The following is an 18,771-nucleotide window of genomic DNA, read 5'->3' as shown; positions in this document are numbered from 1 at the left end:
AGAGAACAACTATTTTAAAAAGGAAATTCTTAAGAATTAGAAAGCCCTTTTATTTTAAAAAAGAACTATGTATTTGTTTTCTTTTTAAATTATGCAAATCTACATGCATATATATATGTTGTAATACATAATAATAATCTACATGTATAAATATATATATACATATATATATTTGATCGCAATCGAAAAACTTTATTATAAATTCTAAATTGCGATTTCCATTTGAGGAAAGTGATTTTTAAAAAATTATATATATTGGAGGGGCGGGATATATTTCCCCCCCGTACCCCATGTCCATCACCGTCGGGCCACGACCCATACCTACGTCACAGGCCCTGCGACGACAGGCAAGGCGCACAACCTCCACCATAAAGGTGGCAACCTTTCAAAACAAATGCTATACATATATAATGTGTTTCAAATTTTTATTTTTATGTATCAATTTAAAAAGAATTTTGTTTAATGTTATAAATATTAATAATTTTTAATTAATAATTGTTATGTATATTATTAAATATTAATTATTATATGATATTAAATGTTGTATAATATTAATTAATATATATTTATAAATAAAATTTTATTAATAGAATATTACTTTAATTAAATTAATCATTTTATAATATTTTAATATAAATCAAATTCAATCATGTTTAAAATGAAGGATGATAAATTTTATTTGTTTGCATTGAATTTTCTATGTGAACATGATGGGGGTCTTTTTCAAATATTGTATATATAATATACTCTTAGAAACATTTTAAAATGTTGATTTAATGGGTTATGGGGAGAATGCTTTTATCTATCAAACAAATACTTGGGTAAGGTAAAATGCACAAATTTCTCCACTCAGTATCTAAATTTGAAAAAAATGAAAACTGAAACCTCCACACTTAATTCAACTATGTAACTTTAGCAAACCCAAACATGTGCCTGTATTTTGTGTTTTCTCTATGCTTCTTGTTTTGGGTTTTTGGGTTGACTGTTGACCAGTTATAGGATGTCTACCAGAGGCTCGAGGGTTATGATTGTGATGGCATGTTGATGTTATTTGATCTCGATCTTTTTATAACCCAACCATGGTAATGTGATGATATTCTCTATGAGATGTTTGTATTGGATGTGTGTTGATGCTCATCAGGTCTTCTTGTATGAAGTTGAGTTATATGTGTATGAGACACTCAACTTAACCATTTTTGAGTCATCGATTAGTTATCCTTGGATTACTTTATAGTCGCCATGATGGGACTGAAGTGTTAATTTATTTCTTGATGTTGTCATATTGTGACATGTTTTGACTCGAACATTTTGGAGTCTTCGATCAGTGTTATTTTGAGATACTTTTTGGTTGCTTGTTAAGAACCAATGATTTTTGTGATTATCAGTGATACCTTCAGTTGCCAGTAGAGAACTGTTGTGGTCATGATTATCTATGGATGCTTTTTCAGTTGCTCATGGAGATTTGATGTTTATATTGTGGATTATCTTTTGGTATTTTTTCAGTCGCTTATATAGGACTATGGTTATTTTATGATTTATGATTCCATGAGCTTAGGGTAGGTTATCTACTTGTAGTGTCGGGAAGTGGCTTGCAATGGGGGCAAGGGCCCTAAGAGGCTACCAGGGTAACTCATAGTAAGTTGTTTTAATAAGTGAAAACATCACACCTAATACTGACTTTAATGGACTTAATAAGATAATTGTGTGTTCTCGCCCATGCCTTGAGTGCTAGTACAGACTAGGATGGGACTAGAGAGAACGCTTGGTTGCAACCTTGCATTCTGTAGTATGCCTTCTCTGTACGAGAGGATACTAGTGGCCACATAGGGATCACTAGGGGTCCAGGGTCTATTAGGAGACTACCAGGGTAACTCTAGCATGATCTGTGTGATGACACTTTCCCGCTTGCATAGTAGGTTTCCTACATGTCTTTGTATGCCTCTGGGATTAGATGTCAGTTTGTGATTGGAACCTTTGAGTTAGTATACTTTTAGGATTCCTAAACTTAGAGAGTATTTGTGCTATGTGATTTGAAAGCCTGTTTGGGACTTGAGATTATCTCCTCAGCACAATGGGAGTGGACCATTTAGGTTCCACACGATCGGGTGGTAGTGCTTTTCCACTCTTATCATTTGAGATCTATTTGAGACACCGCGGCTGATGCATTCTTTGTTGGAATCTATCTTCATTCTTTTCATGGATTATGATGGTGGACATGTATCCTTACATTAATTATTTGCATATGTTAGATAATGTTATCTAATGCTTGACTTTGCATGTTAGATTTCTTTTCTGCATATGATGTGGTATGATTTAGGAGTGACAATCCTACTATGTTAATACTGATGATCCCTTTGGTGATTTGGGATGTTACACATGGAGGGATGGCTAGGCCCCACGATGGTTTAATGATGCTATTTACAGTTGGAAGGAATCATTTACTTAGTTAGCTATGTTTGTGATTTATGATTCTCTGTTACGATGGATGTTTATATCTTTTATGATGATGTATCATGTATATTCTTTTAAGCCTTTCATACCCTGTGGCATGTACAACAAATGATTGAGCATTTAGAAATGTAATGTATGAACATTGGAATTTTCATTATTATTATATGTGGATGTAGTATTAGATGGAAACATTAATAGTTATGTTAGATGTGATTTAATGCTAAGGGATCCTTAAGAATGTAACATGTTATGTATGTATGTTTACTTTCAGGTTGATGTTGTTATTGCTTTCGCTACTATATTGTGAATAGTTTAACTTTCATGTTTAAAAAAAAAAATGCTACCAAACTTAGTGAAACTTTATGTTAATTATTTGGATCCCTTGGCGGGGCATTACATTTGGTATTAGAGCCTAGTTTCTACATTGGGAGCTCTGGTCGATATTTTGGAACAAAACTAGGACTTTGAACTATTATGTGTATCTCTTTCAAAATTGAAACTAGGTGAACTAAAAAAAAACTTAAAACTATTACTTGCATAAGAAACACTTAGTTTTCAAAACTAAAAATTTTATTTAAACCTAAACATAGGCAAAACTAAAATTTAACTTAGTCTATTTGCAGAACATGTGTCTTATGGTTGTAATAGTACTTTGTATCTTGTATATGGTTGTAGTATGGTATCTGGGTCAAGGTCTTCTGTTGGAGGCCATGGTAGAGGCTGTGGAAGAGGTCATGGATGTGGCAAAGTTATTAGTGTCCATGAGTCTATCTGTGGAGGGCATGCTCATGAAGAAAGCGAAGGAAAGCATGTTAGTGAGCAACAAGAAGAGAGCCATAGAGGTGACCAAGCTAAGTCTAAGGAGGTTAACTTGAGATAGATGATGCAGACCATTCTTGATCACCTACCTCTTATTTAGGATTAGCATAAAGCACATTAGTCAGAACAAAAGCATAGACCCAGGTCAAGGAGCCCTCAAAAGGATCAACAGAGATCTATTGTATCTACTCAGATGAAGGACCTTTCGAGATCCAAGGTCAAGCCCTTTAACAGGCAAGGTTCTGGATATGTGGCCGAACAGTGGCTTATTTCTGTTGACAGGATTTTTGCTATGCAGGACTTTGAGAGTAATGTTAAGGAAAGATTGACCATTACTAACTTGGAGAATTTATGGGTCACTTGGTGGGCAATTGAGGAAAAGAAACTGGGTATAGATATGAATAGTGTCACTTGGGAGCTATTCTTAGAGAGTTTTCACAAATGATTCCTACCAGAGGAATGGAAGCAGCAAAGGGCAGATGAGTTCCATAATCTTAGGCAGTACTCTATGATTGTAACAAAGTATGAGCACAAATTCTATGAGCTCATGTCCTTTTCAAGATTCAATGACAACTCGACTTAGTTGACACAGCACTTTATTAGGGGTTTGAACAACCGTATAATTGGGGGTGTCAAGGTATTTGAGTCAAAAACCCTGAAGGATGCAGTATGAAGAGCCATCCTTGTAGAAAAAAGTGTCAAGCTTGGTCAGGGAGGTTTCGTGGGAGCACTTGTAGCATCAGGATCTAAAGGCAACTACAACTTAGGTGGAAATAGGAAGCCTCCTTTTTCTAAGGGGAAATAGTATCAGTAGTAGTCTCAGTAGACACAACAACAGAAGGGATCGAACTCTCAGGTTCAAGGCAATGGCAGAGGTTCTACCTCCAAGAACAACCACAATGCTCAGTACAATAAATGAAATCAGCCCCCTCAGCCAGCTCAAAGCAGTCAGTCTTTTGTTAGTAGGAATAGTCATCAGTAGTCAAATGCACCACCTTTGGGTAGAGGATCTAGTAGAAATACATGATGTTTTACATGTGGGAAAGTTGGACATTTTGTAGCTCACTATCCTCAGTGAGCACCTCAATATTCAAGACCTAGGCCAACAGCATCTGAGCCTATAATTGGGGATGTAGGTAGAGCTCATAGAGTGTTTGCAGCTATAGATCACCATCAGGAAGATCATTAGGGAACAATGGTTGAAACCATAAGAGCTATTCAAGGTACATCTCTTTCAGTGTTGTTTGATTCAGGTTCTACAAATTCATTTATTTCTCTATCTATAGTTGCTAAGTGTAAGTTGGATGTGGTGAAGCAAGATCATGGTTGGCAAGTGGAACTAGCCTCAAGCATTAAGGTCTCCATAGATTCTGTAGTTCATAAGTGTGGGCTTAGCATAGGAGGATTTGATACTACAGTTGAGCTTCAAGTTATACCTCATGGTTCCTATGATGTGGTTTTGGGTATGGATTGGCTTGGCTCTCATAGAGCTAGTATAGACTATAGGAAGAAGATTATTATGTGTCAAGATGACCAAGGGAATGATGTGAAGATTGTTGGGATACCAAGGCCTATATCTCTACAGATGATTTCTGCCATGCAACTGAAGTGGAGTTTCCGTAAGGGATGTTAGATATTTGTGGTTATGGTAAATTATTTTGATGAGGAAGATCCTATGAGGAAGACTTTAGATCACCTAATTTTAGAGGAGTACGCAAATGTTTTTCCAAGTGAGATTCCAAGCATGCCTTCGAAGAGGGACATTAATTTCAGCATTGATCTGATTCCTAGACCAGAGCCTATCTCTAAAGCTCCTTATCATATGACTACATAGGAATTGGGTGAGTTGCATCTTCAGCTAGAGGAACTTTTGGCCAAAGGGAGCATTCGACTGAGTGTGTCACCATGGGGAGCTCTAGTGCTCTTTGTGAAAAAGAAAGACAGTTCTTTGCACCTTTGTATTGATTACCGATAGTTGAATAAGGTAACAATAAAGAATGGGTATCCCCTACCTAGGATAGATGACTTATTTGATCAGATCAAGGGAGCTACAGTATTCTCCAAGATCGATCTTAAGTCAAGATACCACCAGCTTCGCATTAAGGAAGTTGACATTCACAAGATCGCCTTTCGAACTCACTATGGGCATTATGAGTTCACAGTGGTACCTTTTGGGCTGACTAATGCTCCATCAGTTTTCATGAGCTTAATGAATGGAGTGTTTTGATCTTATCTTGATAGGTTTGTACTTGTGTTCCTTGATGACATATTGATATATTCTAAGTCTCAAAAGGAGCATGAGGAACACCTGCGACTGGTTTTGCAGTGTTTAAGAGACAATCAGCTTTATGCCAATGCAGCTAAGTGAAAATTCTTCAAATCAAAGATTCAATATTTAGGGCACATCATATCAGGTGATGGTATTTCTGTAGACCCTACAAAGATCTAGGCAATAGTAGATTGGCCTACACTGACTAATGTGTCAAAGATTCATAGTTTCATGGGTCTAGCTAGTTATTATCATAGATTTGTCAAAATTTCTCCAGAATAGCGCATTCTATCACTTCTCTTTAGAGGAAAGGAAAAAAGTTTATATGGACAGAGAAATGTGAGGAAGCATTTGGGAAGCTCAAGGAGCTTTTGACCAGTGTACTAATCTTAGCAGTACCTGATCTGAAAGGTGATTTCATGGTGTGTACAGATGCTTCCCTGGAAGGGATTGGGGCAGTTTTGATGTAGAATGGATGGGTGATTGCATATGAATCACGCAAGCTCAAGGATCATGAGCTAAATTATCCTATGAATGATCTTGAGTTAGTAGTAGTAGTTCATGCTTTGACAAGGTGGAGACATTTCTTGTTGAGGCACAGGTTTGAGCTACATAGTGATCATCACAGTCTTCAATACATTTTCACTCAGCCTAATTTGAAAGCTCGCCAAAGGCGATGGATGGAATTCCTATGTGAGTATGACTTTGAGGTAAAGTACATTCAAGGAAAGGAGAATGTGGTGGTAGATGCTTTGATTCGTAGGAGACATGTGATAACATCTATGATTCTTAGTGTTGATTGAGGAGTTAGATTCTTCAGGCACATCCTACAAATTCTTGGTATCAGGAGGTGTGCAGAGAGATAAATTTAGGAAGACCTTTGGAGGGTAAGTTTTTAGGCTACGTTTGACAGTTAAATGTTCTTTTAAGACTTTCAGGAAGGATTTATGTGCCATTACTGGATGAGCTTTGCACCTTGATTCTAGCAGAGGCCCATCATACACCCTACTCGGCACATCTTGGTGTCAAGAAGATGCATGCTGATTTGTGACATTTATTCTATTGGTCTAAGATGAAGCGAGACATTGCTAATTATGTGGCTAGGTTTCTTGAGTGTTAGAGAGTCAAGGAAGAACACTAGCATCCCGCAAGACTTTTGCAACCAAATCTCATTCCTTCATGGAAGTGGGACATCATCTCTATGGACTTCATAGTAGGATTACCTATGACTGTTCGTCATCATGATGCTATCATGGTCACCATTGATCGATTGACTAAGGTGGCACATTTTTCACCAATCAAGTCTTCCTACATGGCAGCTTTTGTAGCTAATGTCTTCATCCATGACATTGTGAGACTACATGGTATTCTCCAAAACATCATTTCGAATAGGGATCCTGTATTCACATCCACATTCTAGACATCGCTGCAGCATGAGCTTGGAGCACAATTGAATTTCAGTTTGGCATATCACCCAAAGATATATGGACAGATAGAGAGGGTGAATCAAGTTTTGGAAGATATGTTAAGGATGTATGTGATGGATAGGTAGACTCATTGGGAGGACTATCTCTACCTAGTGGAGTTTGCCTACAAAAATGGGTATCAAAGTTCTATTGGCATGGCACCATTTTAGGCTTTATATGGACGTCCTTGTCGTACACCCTTGAGTTTGGACAGTCCTGAGGATCGCATCTTGTTGGGTCCTGAGATGCTTCGTGATATGGGGCAACAAGTAGTGTGTATCCATGAGCACTTGACTATGGCACAGGATAGACAGGAAAAGTATGCTGATGCACATAGGACAGATAAGCAGTTTGTTGTGGGAGATCAGGTTTTCTTGAGAGTGCATCCACGGAAGAGTTTGATCTGATATGAAAAGGGTTTAAAGCTAGCACCTCGCTTTGTGGGACCATTCAAGATTCTTGAGAGGATTGGCCCAGTTGCTTATCGCCTTGCTTTACCACCCAACCTAGCTCGTATTCATGATGTTTTCCATGTTTCAGTTCTTAGGCAATATATCCCTGATGTTCTGCATGTTCTTAATTGGAATGCATTGCAGGTAGAGGATGGGCAGCTGGCTTTGGAGCTGGTTCGTATTCTGGAGTAGTGGGAGTTGACCCTCAAGGGTTGAACCACAGAGTAGGTAAGAGTCCAATGGGACCCTACTGATGACTCTTCAGCTACATGGGAGGATGCAACTAGATTACGAGAGTTATATCCCTACTTGTTTGTAGGCTTCCAGGAGTAAGCCTAATCCAAGGGGGGTGGATGTAGTGCCTACCCTCATTTACATTTTTCTGGACATATTTTAGCTATTATTGTTAGACTCTATTAGACTAGTTTTATGATGATGGTTGGTAGCATTGTTTTGAAACTATCAGATATTGTGCTATGGATTGAGTTGATGTATGATGAGATTACTTAGACTCTACATTTCATATATGCATCATGATTGTTACATTACTTTCAATTATTGATGATGATTAGTTAGATGGTTATTATTACATGTGTTTTCTTATGGATACTTACCCCATACTTGCATGTGTATGGTGTGCATGTTTGTTCTCTTATTGTATGGTGTTTCTGATGTAGATAAGGAAGGGATTCGTAGTCACCTGCTAGTCAGGATCTACACAATGAACCACTTCCTGCCATTGCCTGTCTAGCTTAGCTTATATATATTGTATGTACATGCATGGTTTTTATGTAGGTTGCAGGTACCGGGTATTGACTTCCTTGAACTGCCAGGATGAGCATACCCTATCGCACTATCTCAATGGTAAGAGAGGGGAGATAAATTCTCAACTCCAAATTATAAACCCTTAAACCTTTTTTTCCTAGAGAGGTAGGACAAGTATGTGGATATTTTACCTTCTGAATGTGTCGGATGACATAATTCATGATTTTTAACCCTTTAGATTGATTTTTTATGGATTGTTTTGTGATGGGTTTTCATATTTTATCTTGGAGATCTATGGTGAATTTTCTATTAATTAAGTCTTAAATTAAAAGATTTAATTAATAATTTAATTATTTTGAGAAAAATTAATATAATATCATGATCTTTAGATATTTTGATTTTAATTAATTAAATGGGAAATTAACTGAGTAAAAGAAATAAATTAAAGAAATTAAAATTAATAATAATAAAAATAATAAATAAATAATAATAATAGAAATAATAAAAGAATTAAAATAAAATTTATAAGCTTGCCTAGGAGTAAACACACCTCTTGATTGCACATATGTCAACAACACAGGAGTTAGCGCACAAATTAAGCACATGGTGTCTACAACCTTATGACTCATCTAGAAGGTTGGAAAAGACTCATGCTTAGTTGTCAACACCTTCTAGTTCTTTCTAGAGACATTCTAGGTGCTTCCTGAGAGTTCTTTATATTTAGGCACTCTTGGAAGCTTAGGAAGCGTTCTAAGAGGACCCAAGAATGTTGGAGAAGGAAGAAGCTTTCTCTACAGAATTCTAAGGAGAAGTGATTTAGCATCAGTGTCCAGGTAGACACTTGTGATTTTGACTTATGATATTTCACTTCTTGCACTTCCTATTGTGTCTTCTGAATGCTTTCTAAAGATTTTCATTTCTTGGTTGTATGCATTTGTTATGGGTAGTTAAATTCCATATAAGAAATTTTCATATGCCTAGATCTGAGGAATCTATGGGGCTAGGGTTTTCAGATGCGTATGGACAAACCTATTAGAAGGATTAATGGGTAAAATTAGAGAACAACTATTTTAAAAAGAAAATTCTTAAGAATTAGAAAGCCCTTTTATTTTAAAAAAGAACAATGCATTTGTTTTCTTTTTAAATTATGCAAATCTGCATATATATATATATATATATATATATATATATATATATATATATATATATATATATATATATATATATATATATATATATATGTATGTATGTATGTATGTATGTATGTATGTATGTATGTATACATGCAGATTATTATTATGTATTACAGCATATGTATATGTATATGTATACATATACATATACATATACATATGTTGTATATGTATATGTATATGTATATGTATATGTATATGTATATGTATATGTATACATATACATATACATATGCTGTAATACATAATAATAATCTGCATGTATAAATATATATATACATATATACATATATACATATACATATACATACATATACATATACATATACATATACATATACATATTACATATATATATATATATATATATATATATTTGATCGTAGTTGAAAAACTTTATTATAAATTCTGAATCGTGATTTCCATTTGAGGAAAGCGATTTTTAAAAAATATTTTTAAAAAATTATATGTATTGGAGGGAAGGGTATTGGAGGGAAGGGATATATTTCCCCCTCGTACCCCAAGTCCATCGATGTCGGGTCGCGACCCATACCTACGTCGTAGGCCCTACAATGACAGGCAAGGTGCACGGCCTCCACCATAAAGGCGGCGGCCTTTTAAAACAAACGCTATACATATATAATGTGTTTCAAATTTTTATTTTTATGTATCGATTTAAAAAGAATTTTGTTTAATGTTATAAATATTAATAATTTTTAATTAATAATTGTTATGTATATTATTAAATATTAATTATTATATGATATTAAATGTTGTATAATATTAATTAATATATATTTATAAATAAAATTTTATTAATAGAATATTACTTTAATTAAATTAATCATTTTATAATATTTTAATATAAATCGAATTCAATCATGTTTAAAACAAAGCATGATAAATTGTATTTGTTTGCATTGAATTAATGGGTTATGGGGAGAATGCTTTTATCTATCAAACAAATACTTGGGTAAGGTAAAATGTACAAATTTCTCCACTCGCAATCTAAATTTGAAAAAATGAAAATTGAAACCTCTACACTTAATTCAACTATGTAACTTTAGCAAACCCAAACATGTGCCTATATTTTGTGTTTTCTCTACGCTTCTTGTTTTGGGTTTTTGGGTTGACTAGATTGTTGACCAGTTATAGGACGTCTACTAGAAGCTCGAGGGTTATGATTGTGATGGCATGTTGATGTTATTTGATCTCGATCTTTTTATAACCCAACCATGGTAATGTGATGATATGCTCTATGAGATGTTTGTACTAGTTGTGAGTTGATGCTCATCAGTCTTCTTGTGTGAAGCTAAGTTATATGTGTATGAGACACTCGACTTAACCATTTTTGAGTCATCGATCAGTTATCCTTGGATTACTTTGTAGTCACTGTGGTGGGACTGAAGTGTTGATTTATTTCTTGATGTTGTCATATTGTGACATGTTTTGACTCAACCATTTTGGAGTCTTCAATCAGTGTCACTTTGAGATACTTTTTTGGTTGCTTGTTAAGAACCAATGATTTTTGTGATTATCAGTGATACCTATAGTTCCCAATAGAGAACTATTGTGGTCATGATTATCTATGGATGCTTTTTCAGTTGCTCATGGAGATTTGACATTTATATTGTGGATTATCTTTTGGTTTTTTTCTAGTCGCTTGTATAGGACTGTGGTGATTTTGTGATTTATGATTCCATGAGCTTAGGGTAGGTTATCTACTTGTAGTGTCGAGAAGTGGCTTGCAATGGGGGTTGGGGCTCTAAGAGGCTACTAGGGTAACTCATAGTAAGTTGTTTTAATAAGTGAAAACATCACACCTAATACTGACTTAAATGGACTTAATGAGATAATTGTTTGTTCTCGCCCATGCCTCAAGTGCTAGTATAGACTAGGATGGGACGAGAGAGAATGCTTGGTTGCAAACTTGCATTCTATAGTATTCCTTGTCTATATGAGAGGATACTAGTGGCCGTATAGGGATCACTAGGGGGCTGAGGTCTATTGGGAGACTACCAGGGTAACTCTAGCGTGATCAATGCGATGACACTTTCTCACTTGCATAGTAGGTTTCCTACATGTCTTTGTGTGCCTCTAGGATTAGATGTTGGTTTGTGATTGGAACCTTTGAGTTAGTATACTTTTAGGATTCCTGGACTTCGAGAGTATTTATGCTATGTGATTTGAAAGCCTATTTGGGACTTGAGATTATCTCCTCAGCGTAGTGCGAGTAGACCATTTAGGTTCCATGCGGTCGGGTGGTAGTGCTTTTCCACTCTTATCATTTGAGATCTGTTTTAGACACTGTGGCTGATGCATTCTTTGTTGGCATCTATCTTCATTCTATTCATGGATTATGATGTTGGACACGTATCCTTAAATTGATGATTTGCATATGTTAGATAATGTTATCTTATGCTTTACTTTTCATGTTAGATTTCTTTTCTACATATGATGTGGTATGATTTAGGAATGACATTCCTACTATGTTAATACCAATGATCCCTTCGGTGATTTGGGATGTTATGCATGGAGGGATGGCTAGGGCCCTAGATGGTCTAATGATGCTATTTATGGTTGGGAGGAACTGTGCACTTAGTTAGCTATGTTTTTTATTTATGGTTCTCTATTACGATGGATGTTTATATCTTTTATGATGATGTATCATGTATATTCTTTTAAGCCTTTCATACCCTGTGGCATGTACAACGGATGATTGAGCATTCAAAAATGTAATGTATGAACATTGGACTTTTCATTATTATTTTATGTGGATGTAGTATTAATTGGAAACATTAATAGTTATGTTAGATGTGATTTAACATTAAGGGATCCTTAAGAATGTAACCTATTATGTATGTATGTTTACTTTCAGTTGGATGTTGTTATTGCTTTCACTACTATATTGTGAATAGTTTAACTTTCATGTTTAAAAAAAAAAAATGCTACCAAACGTAGTGAAACTTTAGGTTAATTCTTTGGATCCCTTTGCGGGGAATTACACCTAAAGTTTCACTAAGTTTGGTAGCATTTTTTATTTTTTATTTTTTTTAAAACATGAAATTAAAACCATTGACAACTTATACATAGTAATGGAAGTAATAGCAACAATTCAACTAAAAGTATACATAACAGGTTACATTCTTTAAGGATCACTTAATGTTGAATCACAATAAAACCAACTAATATTAATTCCGTCTAATACCAAATCCACATGAAATAATAATGAAAAGTCCAACGTTCTTAAAACAATATACTTTGTTCCAAATGTCCTTTTAGTCAACTACATTCTAGAATGCTCAATCATCCACTGTACATGTCACAGGGTATGAAAGGCTTAAAAGAATATACATATGTGAAAATAAAGTACATCATCATCCTAATTCTAATCCATGATGCAATAAAGTAAATGAAACCAAATACCATACATGATACATCGCAGGGCCTATGATGGCTATTGCAGTACCTGCGACTACAAGTACGGTGTCGCAGCCTACAAACATATACCCCCCCGTACCCCATGCATATGTTTGTAGGCTGTGACACCGTACTTGTAGTCGCAGGTACTGCAATAGCCATCACAGGCCCTGCGATGTATCATGTATGGTATTTGGTTCCATTTACTTTATATATATATATATATATATATATATGGGAGGGGTGGGATATACCCCCCCATACCCCATGCTTATGTTTGTAGGCTGCAGCACCGTACTTGTAGTCGCAGGTACTACAACAGCCATCGCAGGCCCTGCAATGTATCATGTATGGTATTTGGTTCCATTTACTTTATATATATATGAATATATGCAGATTTGTAACATATATGTATATTTTATTTTTTAAACAAGAAGGGCTTTCCAATTCTATAAGTTAAAAATTTCCCTTGAAAATAATTGTTCTCCAAATTTACCCATTAATCCCTTTAAATAGGTCTGTCCATAAACACTTGAAAAACCCTAGCCCCATGCTTTCCTCAGATCTACGCATATCACATTTTCTCTTAATTTAACTACCCATGACAAAATGCAAACAACCAAAATATTCAACATATGAAAATCCTAAAAAAGCATTCAGAAGACACGAAGAAAAAAAGGAAGTGCAAGAAGTGAAATATCATATGCAAAATTCACAAGTGTCTACCTGGATACTGATGCTAAATCACTTCTCCTCAAAATCCACAAAGCAGCTCCTTCCTTCTCCAATGTTCTTGGGTCCTCCATGTTGGATAATGTTGTCTTTGATGTCACACAAATGTCATATCAGTCATTAGTCTCAAGTTCACCGAGCTCAGATAGTCTACAATGCAATCTACAGTGCCAACCGAGTTCACTCAGTCAACGAAGGAAATGTGGAAGATAGTGTTAACCGAGCTAACTCAATCAACAAAGGAAAGGTGAAAGACATCAATGAAGGAAATGTGGAAGTCAGTGTTAACCAAGCTTCACTCGGTCTCCAAAGGGTAGTTTCCACCGAGCTCACTCAGTCATCAAAGGAATCATGGAGAAGTTAGTGTTAATCGAGCTTCACTCGGTCTCCAAAGCGTAGTTTCCACCAAGCTCACTCGGTTATCTCAGGAAACTTAGTACTTACAAAGTTTTCCCGATGATTGAAGGATTGTCATGAAGTTCACTGTATTAACTGAGCTCAGTCGGTTAACATAGGAATTATTTTCTGAGAAAATTTTACCATGCAAGGTCGGCCAGTATAGGGATTTGCAAATTAATTACTTCTAGCCAACTGTTGTAATTTTTTTTTTAGTCAGTAATTCAAGTCGACTAAGATAATCTGAAAGGTATATATGGTCATTCAAGTTATGAATTAAAGTTTGTGAGATTTTGAAAAAGAAGTTATGAATGTGAATTATAGTATGAAGTGAATAGGTGAATGTTGAGCAAAGTCTGATGAAGAATTTGATGACATTAAGGACTGCAAAACTGCCTTTGAGATGTGGAACAAGCTAAAAGAGATCTATGGAGGAGATGATAATGTGAGAAGAGAAAAAGAAAAAAGTCTAAGAGGACAATTTGATCAAATGAGGATGAGAGAGGATGAAAACATTGCAAAGTATGTTGAAAGAGTTAAAGCATGTGTGAGTGCAATCAGAGCATCTGGAGGTGATATCAAAGGAGAAACAGTTATAAGAAAAGTTCTCAGAACCTTGCTTCCCATTTATGCAATCAAAGTTTCTGCAATTCAGGAAAGAAGGTGTGAAGCAAATCATCAGATAAATCTTGAGGCCATAGTTGGAAGACTAACTGCATTTGAACTAGATAACTTTGGCAACTATGCTCCAGCCTCCAAGAACATTGAATCAGCATTTCAAGCCAAGCTCTCACTCAAGGAGAAAAACAAAAGGGAGAAGGAATCTCAGTCAGAAAGTGAAAATGAATCAAGCCAAAGTTCAGACAGTGACCTCGAAGTGATTGAAGCTCTACTAGCAAGGAAATATTCTAGAGGCGGAGGAAAATACAAAGGTAAAGTTCCTCTAATATGTTTTTCTTGTGAGGAAATTGGTCATATTGCAACAAGGTGTCCAAACAAGCAAAACAATGATGAAAAGAAAAATTACAAATGGAATGGCAAGAAAGACTTCAAATCATCCAAGAACAAAGGTAAGAAATCATGCTTCATGGCTGAAAATTCTAAAGATTCTGATAATAGTGAGGATGAAATTGTTTATATTGTTGTTAAAGATGATTCTGACAGTGATGAGGAAGATAAAATGGCACTTGTTTCTCATATAAGTAAGAATGATACATGGATTATAGATAGTGGTTGCTCACATCATATGACTAGTGATAAAACTAAGTTTGATCAGTTTGAAGACTATGATGGTGGCAGTGTAAGGTTTGGTAATAATGAACCTCATTTCATAAAAGGAAGAGGAAGAATCTGTCTAACCAAAGAACTTGTATGTAATAATGCCTATTGGGTTGAAGGTCTTAAACATAATTTGCTAAGTGTGGCACAGTTACTCAATACTAGATTCAAGGTGGAATTCATGCATGGAAAGGCAAGACTGTTGAATGAGTAAGGAAAGTTGATAGGATCTGGCACCCAAACTAAAGGTAACTTGTTCTATCTAGAACTTGGTGAATGCTCATGTTTTACTACTCAAATTAAAGAAAGTTGGTTATGGCATAAAAGGTTGTGTCATGTCAATTTTGATAATCTAGTAAAAATAAGCAAATTCAAGAAAGTGAGAGGCATTCCTAACATTAAGAAACCTGAGGTTGGTCTATGCAAGAATTGTCAAATTGGTAAAATGGGACAGACTAGTTTTAAAAGTAAAAACTATCAGTCTAAAGATATATTAGAAATTATGCATACTGATTTATGTGCACCCATTAGAATAGAAAGCTATACTAGAGAAAAGTTTTTCATTCTTTTTGTTGATGACTACTCAAGAATGATGACTGTCATGTATCTAAGGAATAAATCAGAAGCATTTGAGAAATTCAAATGGTATTTAGCAAGAGTAGAAAATGAAATAGGAAAAAGACTAAAATGTTTAAGGTCAAATAGAGGTGGTGAATTCATCTTACATGAATTCAACAACTTCTGCATTGAAAAAGGTATTAAAAGACAGGTCTCGGCACCAGGAACTCCTGAACAAAATGGAATAGTTGAAAGAAGAAACAGATCCATCATGGATTGTGCAAGAACCCTGATGATAGAAAAGAAAATTGCTATCAAATACTGGAAGGAAGCCATTAGCACTGCAGTTCATACCTTAAACCGAGTACAGTTGAAGAAGGACTCATTCAAAACTCCCTATGAATTATGGTATGGCTACAAACCCAATGTAAGTTATCTGAAAATATTTGGAAGCAAATGTTATATTTTAAAAGAATCTAGAAAAGGAAAATTTGATGTAAAAGGTGATGAAGGAATATTTTTAGGATATTCTTGCAAAAGCAAAGCATATAGATGTTTAAATCTATCCACTCACAAAGTCATAGAAAGTGCACATGTGAAAGTTGATGAGTTTGTAGACAAATCTGAAGAAGAAAGCAAAAAGGTACCTAAAGATTACAGAAGATTTGTTTACATTGAACCAGATACTATACCAAGCATACCGTTCGCTCAAGAATCCTCAACTCCTGAGTCATCAGTAACCGAGTTGCAAAAAGTTCAAACCAAGCCACAGCAACATTCAAACATCACCGAGCAAGTGTCTACCGAGTCTGAAGCGCCCGAGCCAATTCTTACTAAGCCAGAATAGCCTGAACATGAAATTGAAGCACAAGGAGATAGAAATGAAACTCATTTAAGAGGAAAAGAACCTATATTAGCTAAATATGTTAGAAGACATCATGCACCAGATCAGATCATTGGAGACAAGTCTAAAGGAACCTTGACAAGAAGCAAGCTGAAAAATACTTGTTTACTTGTTGATTTTAAACCTAGAAGCATTAAAGATGCATTGACAAATGATAGTTGGATTGAGGCAATGAACGAGGAAATAGAATAGATAGAGAAGAACAAGACATGGACTCTTATACCCAGGCCTAAAAATAAGAATGTAATTGGAACCAAGTGGGTATTTAGAAACAAGTTGACTGAAGATGGTAAGGTATCCAGAAACAAAGCCAGATTGGTATGCAAAGGATACTCTCAAGAAGAAGGCATAGATTATGGAGAAACCTTTGCTCCTGTTGCAAGATTGGAAGAAGTCAAAACCTTACTTGCATATGCTACTCACAAAGGATTCAAATGAAGAGGTTTATATTGAACAACCTAAAGGTTTTGTTGATCCAGATAAAAAGAACATGGTCTACAAATTACATAAGGCACTGTGTGGTCCGAAACAAGCCCCTAGAGCATGGTATGAAAGATTGCATAACTATCTTATTCAGATTGGTTTTCAAAGAACTAATGATAATAGTAGCTTGTATATAAGAGAAGGACCAGATAATAAAATTGTCTTGGCAGAAATATTTGTAGATGATACTGTTTTCACAGGGCATGATGATCTTTACAAAGAATTTTCAGAACAAATGAACAAGGAATTTGAAATGTCTATGTTTAGGGAAATAAAATTATTTGTTGGTCTTCAAATTCAACAAAATAAGAATGGCATCTACATCACTCAATCAAAATACATCAAGGAGATATTGAAAGAGTTTGGTATGGAGGACTGTAAACTTGTTGGAACTCCTATGTGTACTGGATTGAAACTTACCAAAGATGATGAATCCAAAGAGGTAGATCAAACATCGTATAGATCTATGATTGGAAAGTTGCAATACGTAGTTCATACCAAGCCAGATATTTCCCTTGCAGTTGGTATTGTTGCAAGATTTTCAGCAAAGCCAAGAGAAACTCACCTGATGGCAATCAAAAGAATAATGAGATATTTGAAAGGAACTAAAGATTATGGCTTATGGTAGAAATTTGGAGGTAATTTGGATTTGAAAGTGTTTACTGATGCTGATTGGGCAGGAAACCTTGATGACAGAAAAAGCACAAGTGGAGGAGCATTCTTTCTTGGAAAAAGATTGGTTTCTTGGACAAGCAAAAAGAAGAATTGTACATTCCAATCTACAACAGAGGCAGAGCATATTGTTACAGCAGTAAATTGTTCAAATATTGTTTGGTTTAAGCAGTTATTGCAAGAAATGAAGATGGAAATCGAAGAACTAGTTGTCATGTTCTGTGACAATACTAGTGCAATCAACATATCTAAGAATCTAGTGATGCATTCCAAGATCAAGCATATTGCAATAAAATATCATTTTGTCAAAGAATTGGTGCAAGACAAGGAGATCAGATTGGAATATGTCCATACAAAGGAACAAATTGCTGACATATTCACAAAGCCTTTACCTAAGGATGCATTCTTGTATCTCAGAGGTAAGTTAGGGGTCATTCCCCTATCTGAAGTCCACTAAAAATGAGTTCTAGTGATGCATCAACACATACAAGATTGAAGATCTATCTGTTGGTGCAGTTTAATCAGAAATTATTGCATATGAATCAATACTAAAGGTACATTACAATTCACTTAACCTCTGTTGCCTTTGGCATGTGTTGTCAAAGAGGGAGAGATTTACTGTCATATCCTTATGAAATTTGTGAGATTTGAAAAGTTTTCCATGAAGTCCCTTAATAGAGGGAGATTATTGAAGGAGGGAGAAGTCTGTTATCTTATTGGACTTGTTTTCAAAATTTCATTATGTTATGACATGTTGTGTTGCCATCAATGCCAAAGAGGGAGATTGTTGGATAATGTTGTCCTTGATGTCACACAAATGTCATATCAGTCATTAGTCTCAAGTTCACCGAGCTCAGACAGTATGCAATGTAATCTATAGTGCCAACCGAGCTCACTCGGTCAACGAAGGAAA

At 35.4% G+C, this 18,771-nt stretch overlaps 1 pseudogene; it reads right to left on the bottom strand.

Annotated features, from left to right (window-relative positions):
• The window catches only part of LOC149534046 (endoglucanase 25-like), a 54,456-nt pseudogene extending 41,295 nt beyond the window's left edge, over positions 1–13,161 (bottom strand).
• Between the last annotated feature and the right edge of the window lie 5,610 nt (positions 13,162–18,771).

This window comes from Cupressus sempervirens, chromosome 10 (genome assembly GCF_028749045.1).
Source record: "Cupressus sempervirens isolate cs-2001-9-10 chromosome 10, ASM2874904v1, whole genome shotgun sequence".
NCBI lineage: Eukaryota > Viridiplantae > Streptophyta > Pinopsida > Cupressales > Cupressaceae > Cupressus > Cupressus sempervirens.
This window is presented reverse-complemented; position numbering and strand designations above follow the sequence as displayed.